Source organism: Sapajus apella, unplaced genomic scaffold, assembly GCF_009761245.1.
Source record: "Sapajus apella isolate SASKATOON/1434 unplaced genomic scaffold, GSC_monkey_1.0 scaffold46, whole genome shotgun sequence".
Taxonomy (NCBI): Eukaryota; Metazoa; Chordata; class Mammalia; order Primates; family Cebidae; genus Sapajus; species Sapajus apella.
Window position 1 is genome coordinate 16687172 of NW_022436986.1, and position 20513 is coordinate 16707684.

General features: G+C 35.2%; 1 protein-coding gene across 2 annotated transcripts in view; it reads right to left on the reverse strand.

Moving 5' to 3' along the window:
- SVEP1 (sushi, von Willebrand factor type A, EGF and pentraxin domain containing 1) overlaps positions 1-20513 on the reverse strand; it is a 219641-nt gene that overhangs the window by 147406 nt on the left and 51722 nt on the right. The gene's annotated exons all lie outside the window — the stretch shown is intronic.

Consider the following 20513-nt stretch of genomic DNA (forward strand, 5'->3'; position numbering starts at 1 on the left):
GCTAGTGCCAGCAGCCTGTGGGCAAACATGTTCTCTTCTATTGTGTTGAGGGCATGGCAAACTTTCTGTAGGGCAACCTGAGGGTAGGCACCAAAAGCTTCAATTGGAGCTTTCTCTTTAACTACAGCATTTCACTTTCAAGAATTTTTCCCAAGTAATATTAGCAAGTAAGCAAAATGTATGCATAAATGTTATTTATTATTGCACAGCATAGGAGATAAACATCTAGAGACGGGGGTTTGTTAAAGTCTTATGATACATCCATCCAATGAATTATTAGCCAGAAAAATACAAATCTTGACATAAAAAAATCATTCAATTATGTAGTTAACTGTTTTGAAAAGCATATTTCAAAAAACCATATGTGTTGTATGATTCTATTTTGCTTATAAATACATATTTAATATATGAGACTTGAAGGAAATGATCCTTATGGTTATACAAGGTACATATTCGTGGTAGAATTATCAGGCTTTCAGGCTTGTTCATTTTTGCTGATCTACATTTTCTAGTTTTGTTACAATGAATAGGTATTATGTGGGTAAAACCAAAAGTAAACCAAGTTAGGGCCAGCACCGCGGGTCATGCTTGTAATCCCAGCACCTTGGGAGGCCAAGGCAGGAGGATCGCCTGAGGTCAGGAGTTCAAGACCAGCCTGGCCAACATGGTGAAACTTCATCTCTACTAAAATTACAAAAATTAGCTGGGTATGGTGGTGCACACCTGTAATCTCAGCTACTCAGGGAGCTGAGACAGGAGAATCACTTGAACCTGGGAGACAGAACTTGCAGTGAGCCAAGATCGTGCCACTGCACTCCAGCCTGGGCAACACAGTGAGACTCCATCTCAAAAAAAAAAAAAAAAAAAGCAGACGAAGTTATATATAAAATAGAGTGTTGTCTCAAATCATACATTTTGTTTTGTTGTTTGTTTGGGGACACCATCTTGCTCTTTTACCCAGGCTGGGCTCAAACTCTCAAACCTCCCACCTCAGCCTCCCTAATAACTAGGACTACAGACACATGCCACCGTGCCTAGCTTTAAATCATGGATTCCATTTCATGGTTACTGGCTCTCTGACCTTGGAGACCACTTTGATTTTCCTCTATCTCCTTCAATGTCTAAATAAAACTTATGTTCTTTGGCCATTATTCCCTGAAAATCTCCTACGTCACTTTTATCTTAGATGTGACCTCATCATCTCTCTTCTGGTTTTTTACAACATCCTCCTTACTAGTCCTTCTGCCTTACCTCTACTCTTCAATCCATTTGAGATGTTGTGATCTGAACATTTTTCAAAACTATAAATTCAGTCAAATCATTTTCTAACTAAAATCTGTACCAACCGGATAAGCTCCTCTCTCTTTAGCCTAGAATATAAAGACATCTTTATCTGTCTACAACCTTCCTTCCTCTGCAGCTGCAATGAACCAGTGCATATCATATGCTGGTTAGAACCTACTTCAGGATCAAGTAGTGCCTAGTTTTTTCCTATTTCCTTCCCCCAGCTCCCATCATATTTTCAGGGAATTTCAGCAATTTACTTCATTACTCTGTGACTCGGTTTCTTCATATATAATAGGAGTAGTACATCCCTTGTATATTTTTTTTTATGGTTAGGATTAATTGAAATCATGTGAGTCAAGTAACAATGCCTGGCATGTTCTTGGTATTTGGGAAATGTTAGAACAATGTCCCCAACCCTTCATTTTCTCAACCATAAAAGAGATAATTATACTTCTTTTATAGATTTGTTGTGCCAGATAGATGCTCTGGTGCTTGGTAAATATTACCTTCCTTTCTTTCCCTTTCCTCTCTTCCACTTCTGCATTTCTGCCCTCCCACCCTGAGTGAATCTCCAGCATCTTTCAAAACTCACTCATTCTTTACAGCTTCTCTAACTTCTTCAGACAGATTTTGTTGCATTCTCTCAGGACCCACAGAGCACACTGCCCACACCTCTGCACTGGTACACATCACACTTTTTGTGACAGTTTTGTCATTCCCTTGGTGGGAAGTATGCTCTTGTATGTTCAAGGAGAGTTCCAATTACTTGACCCAGCCATTGTCTAGCCAATTGCCTGAACTGGCAGCCACTCAATCAAAGGAGGGAAAACGGAAACAAGCTCTGCTGGAGTGTGGAGGGTGGGCTTGGTGTGCAAGGAGAGTAGTAAGGTCAGGAAAACTACAACAAAATGAATTGAAAGGACAGTAGACTTGGAGTCAAGACAACTGAGTTGCAATCTTGGCTATTCCACCAACAAGCTATGGGGTCACTTGAAAAGTGACATTTTTTTTCTTTTCTTTTACTACAATATACAGAAGTTACAAGTAAGGATGTCTATAATCTTTCCAAGGCTAACATAAGATGATTCCATAAATAGACTACTACTAAAAAGCAACTTAAAGAAATCCTCCATATGAATGGTCAGATTCTGGCTACAGATTTTATAAATGATTCTTTAAAATAATACTGCATGATAAGGAACTAATCTTATAATATTACTTTCCAAAATATTTTGAATAATCAAGAGTTTAAAACACTGGAGAACAGAGTTTTGGATAAAAATACCCAAAAGTACATTTGGAAATGTATTGTGAAATTCATAATGATAATGAAAAACAGACTTCAGGAGAACTATTTAAAGGCATTGCACAATTCTAGTGGGAGAGGTGTAATCAACTTCCTTGATTCCCAAGGGGGAAAATTCCTCATCCCAAACCAAGCAAAAGTTTGAAAAAATGAAATAAATCTTTGGTTTGAACAAGTTTCACAAGTCTTCATAAAGGCTATAAACTGTTTTCCCTTTTTAATATGAGAAGTTTCCTTCCTGGAAATGTACCAAATATTATTTCTTAATTGTTCATTTTGTTGTTGTTAAAATAACTGCTTTCTCTTTTCAGAAACATCTTGGCGGTTATCAGCTACTATTACTGGAAGTGTGATTTTTGAAATTATCACATTGTACTAACATTAGATTTTTCTTCAGCTGACCATGCAATTCTTTGACTGAAGTAAATTAAAATGCCTATCAGTTAGGAATTTGTAAAACACACAAAAAACTCCACTCTCTAATATATATGTTAGCCATTAAATATCAATTCCTTAGATGACTATTTTAGTATTAATACATATAAGATAGTCACTTACATTTTATAAAATTTCTTCTTATACATGTCTTAGATTACCTTTTTAAACCCTGATAAATATAAGGAGCCTTCGTTTCCTGGCACAATTCATCTTTAAAAGTTAAAGAATCACTTTAAAGAGTATAGTTTTAGGTCAGCTGCATGAGCTGCATTTAGGCTGTGCACTTCACAACTTCAAGGATGCCTATTTATGTGAATAAGTGGCATCCCCTCTAGTTGTACAACACCAAGGCTCTACTTTCTGCTATATACAGGTAAGAAACCAAGCAAATCTCTGGGTTCCCATACTCTTTTTTACTTTATGGATTTGATCTGAATAAGGAATCTGTTCCTACAAAGAGTTGTGCTAAGATTTTGAACATACAAATACACTGTTCTAGAAGAGAATGTGATTTCTCCATGTTGAACCAATGTTTTCAAAAATAAGACAAGGACCCGGGTGTGCATATAGGAACTTTCTTTTTATGAGGCAGCCAAGATCCTTTCTATTTTCCTCAGTGAATTAGATAAGAAGATTTTCAACTGCCCTGAATTCTGTACATCTGTATCTGTATAGAATGCATTAGCAGCCTGACATTCTCCCTGTGACTGGTTAGCTCATTTGGCTACAGTACAGGCTATCTGGACAAACTTGCGAATTTGAACCCTGGTGTGGTGCCATGGCAGGATATAGGACCCTAACTAAAGGATGCCGTATTGCAAACGTAAGCACATGCTCAGACTTGCTAGGAGATAATTGGTGGATCAGGACAAGTCTATCAAACAACAAAAAACAAAACCCTCAAAGGACTATGTACAAAAGAGGATACAACAGCAAAGTAACTGTCATATGTTGGGGATCAATATATGTGTATGCACACATAGACACTCAAAAATACACACATATATTCACACATCAATATAACTAGCTACATACAGAATTTTTTTTTTTTTTTTGAGATGGAGTTTCGCTCTTGTTACCCAGGCTGGAGTGCAATGGCGCGATCTCGTCTCACTGCAACTTCCACCTCCTGGGTTCAGGCAATTCTCCTGCCTCAGCCTCCTGAGCAGCTGGGACTACAGGCTTTTTAGTAGAGACGGGGTTTCACCATGTTGACCAGGATGGTCTCAATCTCTTGACCTCGTGATCCACCCGCCTCGGCCTCCCAAAGTGCTGGGATTACAGGTGTGAGCCACTGCGCCCGGCCCCATAGAGAATATTTAAGTAAAACCTTTTTTTGTTGAAAACTCTGTATTCTTTATTGTCTTAAAGTGTTTACCATCTGGACAACAAAGGTGATATCATCCTGAGTTTTATAATTAAAATTTCATTGGCAAATACTTTTAGGAGAGGCCCTCTGGAGAGTTTTTAGGAGTATCTTTAACCTTACTTTTCTTTTCTAAAATAGCTAATCACTCAGAATCATATAAGAAAGAGAATAAAAATTACTAAGCAAGTTTGATTTAACTACTCTTAATGTTTGATAGTTAGGTTGATTCTAATTTTTTACAAATTTGAAGAGCTCTTCTCTAATCATTTTGTTCCCTTAAATCTTTGATCCATTTAAAAAAATTTTTCTTAGGCAAAAGAATATTAACTTTTTAAACTCATGAGTTGATTATTGAACTATTTTATATTCCCATTATCAGGATTAAAAGTACATGAATTATTGTACTCTTCATTTTCACTGGGCATTAACAGGTTTAAAAATTACCAATGGCTAATTATTTAAATATGAAGGTCTGTGAACTTTAATGCAACAGGGTTTCAATTTGAACCTACAGTAGATCCATCCCTGGAATTCAGACTTGTGTAGGTCCAACAGAAGTCTATTTGCGTGAATAATTTGAGAGTCTTCTGGGGGAAAACTCCATCCATGTCAGGGATAACATTCAAAAAATTACTGAATTGAATGGCATGATTCATTCCGAATTGAATGGCATGATTGTTGATAACTTAGATCAGACATCAGCTGTAGCAGCAAAGCAAGGTTCTGCATATCAACTTATCTGATAGATGTTACCTTTACAGATGCTAGATTGTGGGATAGGCCAGTGGGTCTGCTAATGGGGTCAGATCAGCAAAGAGTCACTCAAAGCACTTGAACAATAGCAATTTACCGACCAGCACATAAGTATTTCAGGATTTTGACAGCTTTTACAACTGCATTGTTGCATACTTGCTGAATGTCAGTCTGTCCTAAGGAAAGAGAGAATTGTTGTATGTTGACCCTAATGACCCTTGATCTTAGCAGCTAGGAAGGAGAAAAGATTCTGAGTGTAGTTTGGTGTTTATTGTCAAATGTGTTTCCCTTTGAGTCCTATAAAGAGTGGTAACTTATGAGCAAAATTCAGGCATAGTTGGCTTTGGTTTTTTTCTTTCTTCACTTCTCTACCTCACATTCAACAAGAAATTGTCAACAATTTATGAGAAAAAACTCTCAGAAAAGTAGTACAGAAGAGAATTTACTCAACTCAATGAAGAGCAACCTCAAAACCATATAAATATTATTATTATTATTATTTTTAGGCAGGCTCTCACTCTCACTGAGGCTGGAGTGTAGTGGCACAATCACGGCTCACTGCAACCTTGACCTCCTGTGCTCAAGTGATCCTCCCACCTTCGCTGCCCAAATAGCTGGGACTACCAGTGTGCACCACCATGCTTGACTAATTTTTGTATTTTTTGTAAAGGTGGGGTTTCACCACATTGCCCAGCTTGGGTCTCAAACTCCTGGACTCAGGCAATCTGCCTACCTCGGCTTCCCAAAGTGTTGAGACCTCAGGCATGAGCCACAAATAATATTATTCTTAATGATGGAACACTGAATGCTTTTTCCTCATGATCGGAAATAAAGTAATTCTTCTTTAAAACAGTGCTGGAAGTTCTAACCATAATAGTAAGGCAAGGAAATGAAATAAAATTTATTCAGATTAGAAAGGCAGAAATAAAAAAGTGTACCTATTTGTAAGTGATGTGATTCTCCTTATGAAAAATTTCAAGGAATCTACCAAAAGCAAATAACCAAAACCCTCCTAGAACAGGTAAGTTAAGCAAGGTTGCAGGATACAAGGAAAACAAATGCAAATCAATTGTTTCTATGTAGTAGAAGTGAACATGTGGACACTGAAATTGAAAATATGTTTATAGTTATTTACAATTGCTCAAAAATAATAAAGCATTTAGGTAGAAATGTAACAAAGGATGTACAAAACTTTGTACAATACTGATAAAAGAAATCAAATATCTATATTGACATATCATGTTTATGGATTGAAAAGTTCAACATAGTAAAAATGTCAATTCTTCCACAATTAATATATAGATACAATACAACTCCTAGGAAAATCCCAACAAGATTTTTAAAAATGTAGACAATATTATTCTAAAATTTATATGGGAAGGCAAATAAATTAAAATTAGCTAAGACAATTATCATAAAGAAGAATACAGTAGAAGGAATTAGTCTACCTGCTTTAAAGACTTATGTATCTAAAGTAATCAAGACTATGTGATTGATAGATCAACAATACAAAAGAGCAATCCAGAAATAGAGGTAAACTAATGTGCCTGGCTGATTTTTTTTTTTAGCTTTTTAAAACTCATATTTTAAGTTCTGGGATACATGTGCAGAACGTGCAGGTTACATAGGTATACCTGTGCCACGGTGGTTTGCTGCACCGTTATCTACACCTGGCTGATTTTTAACCAAAGTACAAAAACTATTTAATAGAGGAAAGACAGCCTTTTCAAGAAATGGTATTGAAACAATCAGACATCTGTAAGTACAAAAAATTAACCTTGACCTAAGTCTCAAAACTTATACAAAAATTAAGTCAAAATATCATGGACTTAAGTTTAAAATATAAAACTATAAAACTTTTAGAAACAAACATAGGAGAAAATCTTCAGGAACCAGTATTAGGCAAAAAGTTCATAAACTTGACGCCAAAAGCACAATTCATAGAAATAAAGTTGATACATGGACTTCAAACTTAAAAATTTTTTGCTCTGTAAAAGCCTCCACAGAAGAATTAAAAAGTCAACCCACAGAATGGAAGAAAATATTTGCAACCTAAATATCTGACACAGGTCTAATATGTAGACTATATAAAGAACTCTCATAACTTAAAAGTAGAAAAGCAGACACAACAATTAGACAATGGACAAAAGACATGAAGAGACAGTTCACTGAAGAAAAGATACAGATGGCAAATGAATGTATGAAAAGATGTTTAACATTAGTCACTGGGGACATGCAAATTAAAACTAAAATGTGTCATCACAACACACCTATCAGAATAGTTAAATAAACAATAGTGACAACACCAAGTGCTGAAAAGGATGCAGAGAAACTGGATCACTCATACATTTCTGATGGAAATGTAAAGTAGTTCAGCCACTCTGGAAAACATTTTGGCAGGTTCTTAAACAAAAAATATGCAACTACTGTACAATCTCACAATTACACTCCTGGGCATTTAGCCCAGTGAAGTAAAGACTTTTGTTCACATTAAAACCTACACACAAATGTTTATAGCAGCATTATTCATAAAAGCCAAAACCTGGAAACAATCCAGATGTCCTTCAAGAAGCAAATGGTTAAACTGTGGTACATTTATACTATGAAATACTACTTAGCAATAAAAAGAAATGAATTATTGGTACACACAACCATCTGAAAAAATCTCTAGAGAATTATGCCGTGTGAAAAAAGCCAGGCTCAAAATGTCACATTCTACATGGTTCCATTTATATAACATTCGTGAAATGACAAAATTATAGAAAAAGAGAATACATTAGTGGTTGCAATAGGTTAAAGGTGGAGGTGGTGGCTATGGGTTGGCAGGAAGTGACTGAGGCTCTAAAAGAGAAACAAAAGGATTCTTGTGGTGGTAGAAATGTTCTGTATTGTAACCATATCGATGTCAATATCCTGTTTGAGATACAGCACTATAGTACCTCAAGCTGTTACCATTGGGGAAAAAGATATAGAGGATATCCTTTAAAGCAGAAAAGGATATAGAGGATCTCTTTATACTACCTCTTAAAATTGCATGTAACTCTATAATCATTTCAAAAGAAAAAATGAAATTAAAAACATTTCTTAAAAGCAGAAGACAGGGAAGAAAAATATCAAGGTACTGTTTTTTATACATGAGAAATATGTTAGATGATGAAAGTACTTTAATAGTAATAAAAAACAAATACATTCAAAGGAAAATAGGCAAAGGTCATGAACAGATAGTTCAAAAAAGAAAATGGAAAATGAATGTATTAAAGTGATTAATCCTACTTGTAAATGAAATGGTATAAAATTAAATGAGACATACTTTTTCATACATCATACCTGCAACACAATATTGATGAAGTTTCTTTAAACCTGTACTGTTATGGATATTGGAGAAAGAACAGTTTGTTGGCGGGCATCAAAAGGCTTAAAAACATTTACATGTCTTTACTTGGTACTTTCAACTTTTAGAATTTATTTCTAAGAGTTAAATCAGAGACTAGAGCAAAGATAAAGGGATATTCACTACTCCATTATGATGGTAGTAACTGTCCAATAGTGGTAGGTTAGCTAAATAAAAGACAATATTTACAAATGATGAAATATTCATATAGCCATTCAAAAATTGTTTCTTTGAAGACTATGAATATTGAAAATGCTCCTGTTATATTGTCAGACAAAGAAAGCAAGTTACAAATTATGTATACTATAATTCCAATATTTGAAAAATATGGTTACATATGTGTGGATAAAGGACTAGGGGACTATAGAGAATATAAATATTGGAAATATATCTATTATAAGTAATTTTATTTTCTTATAATAAAAAATGTTTTCAAAAAAAGAAAAACATCAAGGTACATCTAGAAATATTCAAAGTAGAGAAATTGCATTTTTAAAGGATTTTTATTTTTTCTTTATTGGTTGATTCCTAAAAAATTAATGAGGTGAATAATATGAATTTTTAATGTTTTCATAAAAATGTAAAAATCATGCTCCATAAAGGATTCACCAACTTATACTTCCATCATCATTGTATGAAACTTCCTATTTACCTACATCCTTAATTACAGAGGAAAGTATCAATAGATGTTTGCCAATATTAGGGCTCAGAAATATTTTCATTTTAATTTGTATTCATCCATGATTAATGACATTGTGCATATTTACTTATGTTTATCGCCCATTTGTAATTTTCTTATGTGAATTTCATAAAATTTTTTTTTCAACAGTTTTAGGGGTACAACTGGTTTTTTGTTCCATGGATGCATTATATAGTAATAAAGTCTGGGATTTTAGTGTACACATCATTCAAATAGTGTATATGATACACTATTATAAAAAACTACTAGGTAGTTGTTTTTATCCCTCATTTCCCTCCCACTCTCCCCACTTCTGAGTCTTCAATGTCCATTATACCACATTGTATGCCTTGGCATACCCACAGCTTAGCTCCCACTTATAAGTGAGAACATGCACTATTTGATTTTCCATTCCTGAATTACTTCACTTAGGATAATGGCCTCCAGTTCCATCAAAGTTGCTGCAAAAGGCATTCTTTCATTTATTTTATGCTGAATAGTATTCCATGGTGTATATATATATTTACATATAGTATTCCATGGTGTGTGTATATATATATATATATATTTATATAAATATATATCACACATATATTTATATGTTTATAATAAATACATATGCCACATATATTTATATTATATAATTATATATAAAATATACATAATATGCCATCTATATTTATTATATTATATATAATTATATTTATAATAAATATAAAATATTTATAATAAATATATATGTGGTATAGGATATATACTACTTAGGATAATGACCTCCAGTTCCATCAAAGTTGCTGCAAAAGACATTATTTCATTTATTTTATGGATGAATAATATTCCATGTTGTATATATATATATTTATATATCATATTTCATGGTGTGTGTATATATATTTATAATATATATATACCACATATATATATTTATAATTATTGTATATAATTATATAACATATATACCACATATATATTTATTATAAATATATATTTATATATAAATTCATAAACTGGTATTCTTATTGATAGAGGTTTGTTTTGTTTTTGTTTTGTTTCTGTTTCTATTCTGTTTTGTTTTGAGATGGGATCTTGCTCTGTTGCCCAGGTTAGAGTACAGTGATATGATTATACATTTCTTTATTTATATTTATATATATGTAGCATATATATTTTATTGTAGAATTTTTAGGGTTTTAGATCTTAGATTTAAGTTTTTAATCCATTTTGAGTTAATTTTTTTATATGGTGAGGGAAACGGATTCAGTTTAATTCTTCTACATGTGGCTATCCAATTTTCCCACCACCATTTATTGAATAGGGTATCCTTTCCCCCAGTGTGTATATTTTTGTCTGCTTTGTTGAACATCAGTTGGTTGTAGGTATTTAGCTTTATTCCTGGGTTCTCTATTCTGTTACCTTGGTCTATAAGTCTACTTTTATATCAGTATTATGCTGTTTTGATTACCATAGCTTTGTAGTGTAATTTGAAGTTGAGTTAATGTGATGCCTCTATATTTGTTCTTTTTGCTTTGGCTCTTTGGATTCTTATTTGGTTCCATATGAATTTTAAGATTTTTTTAAATTATGTGAAAAATGACATTGTTATTTTGATAGGAATTGCATTGAATCTGTACATTGCATTGTGCAGTCTGGTCACTTTCCTTATATTGATTTTTCCAATTAATAAGCACGGGATGTTTTCCCATTGTTTGTGTCATCTATGGTTTCTTTCATCAGTGCTTTGTAGTTCTCCTTGTAGAGATCATTCACCTCCTTGGTTAAGTATATTCCTAGGAGGTTTGTTTTTTTGTTGCTGTTGTAAAAGGGATTGAATTATTGATTGGACTGTCAGCGTGGTGGTTATTCATGCAGAGCAGTGCTATTGATTTGTGTACGCTGATTTTTATAATCTGAGACTTTACTAAATTCATTGATCAAATCTAGGAGTCTTTTGGAGGGGTCTTTAGTGTTTTTTAGATATAAAGTCATATCAGCATCAACGAGAGTTTGACTTCCACTTTTCCAATTTGGATGCTCTTTATTTCTTCTTCCTGATTGCTCTGGTGAGGACTTCGAGTACTATGTTGAATAAAGTGTTGAAAATGGCCATCTTGGTCCTGCTCCAGTTCTTAAGGGGAAGGCTTTAAACTTTTTCACATTCAGTATAATGTTGACTGCATGTTTGTCATATATGACTCTTATATTTTGAGGTATGTTCCTTCTATGCCTAGTTTGCTAACGGTTATTGTTATAAAGAGATGCTGGATTTTTATCAAATGCTTTTCTCCCATCTATTGAGATGATCACATGGTTTTGTTTTTAATTTTGTATATGTACTGAATTGCATTTATTAAATTACGTATGTCGAACCATCTCTGCATACCTGGGATGAAACCCACTTGATTAAAGTGAAGTGTCTTTTTGATGTGCAGTTGGATTGATTTGCGGGTATTTTGGTAAGGATTTTTGCATCTATGTTCATTAGAGATATTGGTCTGTAAGAAACTACATTTTGGAGATTGGTATATCCTGGTCACTACAGAGACAGGCTTGGTTGGATGTCAGGGATATGTCTTCATGACATATTGGTATTGCTTTACGGACACTTTGATGCATGAAATAGAATATCATGAAAAATATACATAAGTATTATAATTGCCCTGGAAAGGGCAATTCTTCCTGTATAAATCCATAAATTGATATTCATATAGAAGTTTTTTTTTTATTTTGTTTTTGTTTCTATTTTGTTTTCTGTTGAGACAGGGTCTTGCTCTGTTTCCCAGGTTGGAGTACAGTGATATGATCTTGGCTCACTACAACCTCCACTTCCTAGGTTCAAGTGATTCTTCTGCCTCAGCCACCCATGCAGCTGGGACCACAGACGCACACCACCATGCCCAGCTAATTTTTGTATTTTTTTCTAGAGATGGGGTCTTACAACATTGCCCAGGCTGGTCTCAAACTCCCAAGCTCAAGCAATTCTCCCACCTCAGCTTCCCAAACAGTTGGGATTACAGGCATAAGCCACCGTGCCCAGCCCTTATTCATATATCAATATCAGTAAAATTTTTACAGCTTTTTACAGTTCCTCATGATGGTCACATAATTTTCTTTCAAATCATTCTTAGGAAACATATTTTTTTCTTGTTAGTATACATAGAATTTTATCACATTTTTAAAAGTGTAATGTTTCTCCATAACAAATTTTATTAATTTTAAACTATCTTACCACCTTGCAAATCTATTCTATTAATGTTAGCGTTTTTGATACCTTTAGATTTTCCAAATGAACAACGATATGGCATGCAAATAATAAAGCAACTTTCTTTGTTTTGAATATTAAATTATAGCATAGAGTAAACTTGCTTTATTAGTATTTATGATTTTGTCTTAAATATTTCATATATAATATGAATTCAATTTTTTTATACCTTGTTCTATAGCTCACGGTTTACTTTCATATAACTGCTTCCATATTTTCACATTTGTAATCCTCAAGTTTTAATGGAAAACATGCCACTGATATGGTTTGGCTGAGATCCTACCCAAATTTCATCTTAAATTGTAGTTCCCATAATCCCCACATGTCATGGGAGGGACCTGGTGGAAGGTAATTTAATCTTGGGGGCAGTTACCCTCATGCTGTTCTTGTGACGGTGAGTTCTTATGTGATCTGATGGTTTCATAAGAGGATTTCCCCCCTTTCGCTCAGCACTTTTCCTTGCTGCCATTACATGAAGGAGGTTGTGTTTGCTTCCCCTTCTGCCATGATTCTAAGTTTCCTGAGGCCTCACCAGCCCTGTAGAACTGTGAGTCAATTAAACCTCTTTCCTTTGTAAATTATGCAGTATCAGGTATATCCTTATTAGCAGTGTGAGAACAGACCAATATAGCCACCTATGGTAGTAATGGTTTCATTTGTGGATTTGTTAAATAGCTTGTTTAAATGGTAAAAATCTATAGTACCCTGAATGCTATGTCTTGCAGTCTTGCATGAATTAAAACACACTACCCCCAACCATCAACGTATGCAAATAGCTTTAAACACACACACGTGCACTACCATGGTTTTAGGAAAACATTTGGAAAGAATCTTAGTAACCAGATAACATAAAAGAGATAAATGTGTGATTAGCCACTTCCTATTGTTGAACTCAGCCTTCCAGATGGCTTACTTTGATACTAAGCCAGTGCTTCCCAGGGTCAGTAGACTTGTTCACCTTCACTTCTCCAAAAAAGGAATGGAAAATTCCCAGGAAGTTGGGAACCAAGCAGAGTCCCATATGCTGTGCTCTAGTATTTTAAAATGCACCTCATTTTATTTGTTTACTCCTTCATTCATTCACCAAAAATTTATTAATGCTTTCTCCACATCCATATGCTGTTTAGCAGACGCTATAAAAAATACAGGACACATAATCTTGCCAGAAAGGAATTCATAGAATATTAGAGAAAAGAAAATCTACCAAACATTATAATACTATATGGTAAGTGAGAACAGAGAGAAGATACCTATGAACCCCAAATTTCAGGTCTAGCTGTGTTACAGCTATAAATCTAAGGGACAAGGGATGAGATGAAAGGTATCATAGAAATGAATTTGTTGTAAATCCTGTGGTCTAGTAAGAAATGAACACACACACAAGACATAGGATATTCTAGGCAAAGGGAACAAAACTGCACAAGCATGGATCCATGAAAGGGCTTGAAGTGACTGAGGAGCCACTAACAACTTGGGGTGTCTGGAGCATAAGATGCTGCAATGATCATACCCAAGAGATCATTCAACCCTAGCAGAATCACAGAATTTGAATTTTCCTTTTTTTTTGTAGTTTTTTTGAGACGGAGTTTCACTCATGTTACCCAGGCTGGAGTGCAATGGCGTGATCTCGGCTCACCGCAACCTCCGCCTCCTGGGTTCAGGCAATTCTCCTGCCTCAGCCTCCTGAGTAGCTGGGATTACAGGCACACGCCACCATGCCCAGCTAATTTTTTGTATTTTTAGTAGAGACGGGGTTTCACCATGTTAACCAGGATAGTCTCGATCTCTTGACCTCGTGATCCACCCGCCTCGGCCTCCCACAGTGCTGGGATTACAGGCTTGAGCCACTGCGCCCGGCCAGAATTTGATATTTCTTCTAAAAGTTTTTAAAAAGAATTACAGTAGTGTTTTGCAAATCATATTTTAATGTACTAATCCAATCTGTTAATATAGAGAAGGGTTTCTTAACCTCAGTATTATTGATGCTTGTATTATCAGAGGGTGTGGGGTATTGTAGGATGTCTAGCAGAATTCTCGGCTGCTATCTGCTAGATAATAGTAGCTCTTTCCAACTATGACAACAAAAATTTCCTCCAGACATTGCTAAATGTCCCCTGGGGAGGGAGCAAAATTTCTTCCTGTAGAGCAACAGTCCCCAATCTTTTTGGTACCAGGGACTGGTTTTGTGGAAGACAATTTTTCCACTGACTAGGATTTGAGATGGTTTCAGGATGAAACTGTTCCACTTCAGATCATTTGGCATTAGATTCTCATAAGAAGCATGCAACCTAGATGCCTCACATGTGCAGTTCACAATAGGGCTCACTCTCTGATGAGAATCTAATGTTGCCACTGATCTGACAGGAGGCAGAGCTCACGTGGTAAGGCTTGCTCACCTGCCACGCACCTCCTGCTATGCAGTACTGTTCCTAACAGGTCACAAACCAGTACCTGTCCATGGCCCAGGGGTTGGGAACGCCTGCTATAGAGAACCATCATCGATAGAGCACAGAAATGTATGCCAATCAGCACTTACTACATCCCTAGGACTTTAGTAAGCTTTTACACACATTATCTTATTTAATGTTTACCATGAGTCTACTATTATTTGTCACATTTTATAGACTAGGAAACTCATGTCCATAGAGATCAAAAACTGCCCAGAAAAACATAGTAGGTGACAGAATCAGGATTCATGCCGCCAACAGCAATACGTAACTATATATGATATGAGCATGCAGGACTTAGCACACTACAAAGCACGCCATGTTTTCAATGAGTTTGGAATGATGGGCAATTTGAACAAGCATAGCCTGATTTCCTCTAGCATGGGATATCATTTTCAAATTGCTAACATTGGCTATCATCCAAACTTGGCTAAACACCTAACATTTAGTGAACTCCAAACCCATGCAGGCCCTGTGGAACCAGACACTGAGAATACTAAGCTACAACTTAGAAATAACTGTTTATGTAAAATATAACCTGGAAATAGCAGCAAAATATTTCTGGATCATTTCTTCGATGGATAATGACTGAGCAATGAGTGCTACGGATAAATTGCGAGTAACAGTATGAACTCTGGGGTCAGATATCTGGGTTTGCAGGCTAACTCCACCACTTTTTTTAACTTTTACTTTAGGTTCAGGGGTACATGCGCAGGTTTGTTATATTAAACTCATGTCATGAGGGTTTGTTGTACAGATTATTTCATCAACCAGGTACTAAGCCTAGTATCCAATAGTTATTTTTTCTGAACCTCTCCTTTCCCTTCCCCTTCGCCCTCAAGTAGTCCGCAGGGTCTATTGTTTCCCTCTTTGTGTTCACAAACTTCTCATTATTTAGCTCCCACTTATAAGTGAGAACACATGGTGTTTGGTTTTCTGTTCCTGCATTAGTTTGCTGAGGATAATGGCTTCCAACTCCATCTATGTCCCTGCAAAGGACATGATCTCATTCCTTTTCATGGCTGCATAGTATACCATGGTGTATATGTACCACATTTTCTTTATCCAATATGTCACTGATGGGCATTTAGGCTAATTCCACATTGTTGTTATTATGAATAGTGCTGCAGTAAACATTTACATGCATGTGTCTTTATGGTAGGCTATATTACTTTGAGAATGTACCTAGTAATGGTATTGCTGGGTCCAGTGGTAGTTCTATTTTTAGCTCTTTGAGGTACCATCACACTGCTTTCCACAATGTTGAACTAATTTACATTTCTACCCCCCGTGTGTAAGTGTTCCCTTTTCTCAGCAATCTCATCAGTATCTGTTGTTTTTTTGACTTTTTAATAATAGCTATTCTGACTGGTATGAGATGATATCTCACTGTGGTTCTGATTCGCATTTCTTTAAAGATCAGTGGTATTGAGCATTTTTCATATGCTCGTTAGCTGCATGCATGCCTTTGAAAAGTGTCTGTTCATGTCTTTTGCCCACTTTTTAATGGAGTTGCTTTTTTCCTTGTAAATTTGTTTAAGTTCCTTATACGTCCTGAATATTAGGCCTTTGTCAGATGAAGAGTTTGCAAATATTTTCTCCTATTCTGTAGGTTGCATATTTACTCTGGTGATAGTTTCTTTTGCTGTGCAGAAGCTCCTAAGTTTTATTAGATTCCATTTGTCAGTTTTTGCTTTTGTTGCAATTGCTTTTGGTGTCTTTCTCATGAAACTTTTGCCCATTCCTATGTCTAGAATGGTATTGCTGAGGTTGTCTTCCAGGATTTTTTTAGTTCTTGGTTTTATATTTGTCTTTAACCCTTCTTGAGTTGATTTTTGTATATGGTGTAAGAAAGGGGTGCAATTTCAATCTTCTGCATATGGCTAGCCAGTTATCCCAGTATAATTTATTGAAAAGGGAATCCTTTCCCCATATCTTGTCTTTGTTCACTTTGTCAAAGATCAGATGGTTATAGGTGTGTGGCCTTATTTCTGGGCTCTCTATTCTGTTCCATTGGTCTATGTGTCTGTTTTTGTACCAGTACCATGCTATTTTGGTTATTATAGCCCCATAGTATAGGTTGAAGTTGGGTTACATGATGCCTCTACCTTTTTTCTTTTTGCTTAGTATTGTCTTGACTCTTCAGGATCTTTTTTTGGTTCCATATGAATTTAAAATTGTATTTTCTAGTTCTGTGAACAATGTTATTGGTAGTCTGATAGGAATAGCACTGCATCTTTAAATTGCTTTGGGAACTATGGCCATTGTAATAATATTGATTCTTCCTATCCATGAGAATGGAATGTTTTCCCACTGTTTGTGTCATCTCTGATTTATTTGAGCAGTGTTTTGTCATTCTCATTGTAGAGATATTTCACCTCCCTGGCTGGATGTATTTTTTTCCTTGTGTAAATGAAATTACATTCCTGATTTTTGTACAATGTAAATGAAATTACATTCCTGATTTTTGTACAATGATTTTGTATTCTGAAGCTTTGCTGGAATTGTTTATCAGCTGAATGAGTTTTTGGTCAGAGACTACAGGGTTTTCTAGATACAGAATCATGTAATCTCCAAATAGGGATAGTTTGACTTCCTCTCTTCCTATTTGGATGCCCTTTATTTCTTTCTGTTGCCTGAATGCCCTGGCTAGGACTTCCAGTGCTATGTTTAATAGGAATGGTGAGAGAGAACATCCTTGTCTTAAGCTGGTTTTCAAGTATTTTCCTCATTCAGTATGATGTTGGCTGTGGATTTGTCATAGATGTCTCTTATTATTTTAAGGTATGCTTCTTCAATACCAAGTTTATTGAGAGGTTTTTGTTTTTTGTTTGTTTGTTTGTTTTGAGACGGAGTCTTGCTCTGTCACCAGGCTGGAGTGCAGTGGCACAATATCAGCTCACTGCAACCTCCGCCTCCTGGGTTCAAGCAATTCTTCTGCCTCAGCCTCCTGAGTAGCTGGGACTATAGGCACGTGCCACCATGCCTGGCTAATTTTCGTATTTTTAGTAGAGATGGGATTTCATCATGGCCAGGATGGTTTCGATCTCTTGACCTTGTGATCCACCCACCTCGGCCTCCCAAAGTGCTGGGATTACAGGTGTGAGCCACCGTGCCTGACCCTATTGAGAGTTTTGAACATGAAGGAATATTGAATTTCATCAAAAGCCTTTCCTGCATCTATTGAAATAATCATGCAGTTTTTGTCTTTAATTCTGCTATGTGATGGGTCACATTTATTGATTTGCTTATGTTGAACCAACCTTGCATCCCAGGGATGAAGCCTACTTGACCACAGTGAACTCTCCCTCTTTATAGTTGAATGACATTAGAAAAACTACTTAAAGTCTTCAAAACTGTTTCCTCTTCTGCAAATGAGGAATGTATGTAATGCAAAGACTTTGCAAGTGGCAATGCATCGTTTTAAAAGAATCAACTTCCAGAACCTCAACATACGTGTATAACTAAATTAGTACGCTGGAGAAAGTGTCTATGGCACCTTTGCACAATTGCCTGTCTTTTATTTTTCAAAAGAAATGTGTACTTCTCATCTCTTCAAATCTTACTAAGATACATTTCCCTGAGGTGAAGAATCTTCGGCATGATTCAAAAGCTTGACATTTGGAAACCCTTCTTTAACCAAAAAATAATAAGCAGGGTCTTTAAGAAGCTTTTCTTAACTACAGACACTGTTTTACGGCGTATCTCCAGAACTTATTCATCTTGCATAACTAAAACTAACATATAGTCATTTAGCAAGTCCTAGGAAAGTCTTTTTGGAGGGCCTCCCAGAAATTGAGAAAGTGAATGACTGTAATGATTGTGTAACAACTCCTTTTGCATGTCAAAAGTTTCAAATTCTTCAATTTCAATAAAGTTGAAAAGGACCTAAGGGACTTGTAAGCTAATAAATCATTTATGATACATTTTTGATGATAGATAACCAATGTTATTTTTGGCATGCAACTCAGGAGGAACTCCAAGAATTGAGTGACATCAATGTAACACAACTTTTTCAACTCCCATATACATATTTATATGAAGAAGGTTTTCAGCACTAACATCCATATAACTGAAAAAAGGATATAAAATTGATGTGGTATGCTCTCTTAACCTAACAATGAATAATAGAAATCCATGGATACATAAACTACTTAACAATGTATCTGATTAAGAGATGAATTTTCAATAGTATTTTTATGTGTAAAAAGTATCAAAATGTATAGCATGCATGACAAATTATATACAATTAGCAATTAGAAAAAAAATATTGCATCAGAATAGAATTATGTAGAAGTAGAATAGGACTAAGAAAATAAGAAGTCAGCAAAATTTCTGTATTGAAAAATGTGCTTGTTAACAAATGGATACTAGAAAAACATTTGCTACAATATTTAGATTTCAGTGGGTATATTTGAAATTGATATAATAATTTTATTTGAAAATGTCCATATATTATGAATTCCATCTTTTAAAATCCTGCCAAAAAATTTAGATGGCCATTTAAAAATCAGCAAGGGATTTGTAAAAATTTGATTTTTTTTTTTTTTAGGGGTTACATGAGCAACAGTGTTTGAAGATCATGACTCAGTTAGTAGGTGTTAAATGTTTTTCCTTTGTTCACCTATCATTTTTATTGGACAGAGTCTCTTACAATGGGGCTGGGGAAAAGAAGAAGAGAAAGATAAGATCTTACAACAATAAGCAGAAATTGGTCACAATCCTTATCTTGACAATTCTTGACTACTGGTTATATTTTATGAGTATTTCTAAGGAACACAACACACTGACTTAGGGGGTGTGTGATGCTTCACACCAATAGTTTAATTTTATGTGTTTTCCTGTTATAACTGTGATAGACGGGAAGATGTACTATCGGAGCTGAATATCTACCTCTTTCAATAGAAAATGAAACAAACTAGCCTAATTTAGGCGACAGTTACAAATTCTCCAGCTTAAGTTGATGGAACCAGTGTCAACATGCTAGCAATATTCCTTCATAAAAAGCAAACAGGAATATGTTGTACAAATTCCTTATAACTTACAAATCCATTATTACGTACCACTGAGGATATTATTTTGGGGAAAAAAAAAACAGCTAAGCTCTGCTTACAGAACAAGATTTCCAAATGTTTTGGTTTTCATTCAAGAATTTCTAGAGCTCTTTGTCCTCTCTCTTTCCAAAGAAATGATATAATATTTAAACAGGAAAATGTGTGTATGTGTGCAGGGTTGGGGTGGGGATTTGTGTGCATATATTTACATGTATGATAAGATACTCCCACATAAATATTCCAGTGTTTCTATTTTGATAGTGTTTCCTCCTTTTATGAAAATAATATAGCTGGAACTTTGGCTCAAGTTATCTGGCCCTCAGCCTTGGCCTCTATCCAGCTATAATGTTCAATCTGCTAATCATTCCTAACTCATTGAAATAGAGTCAATCTCTGCAAAAGAGCACTGTCCTCAAGATGCCTGTTGTGTCTATACTTTGTGTCTCTCAAATCCCTCCAGGGGAAATTCAGAACAGCTGCAACTGCTTGGATTTACAGCAAGAGTTCACTGACTACTCTCAACGTGATTT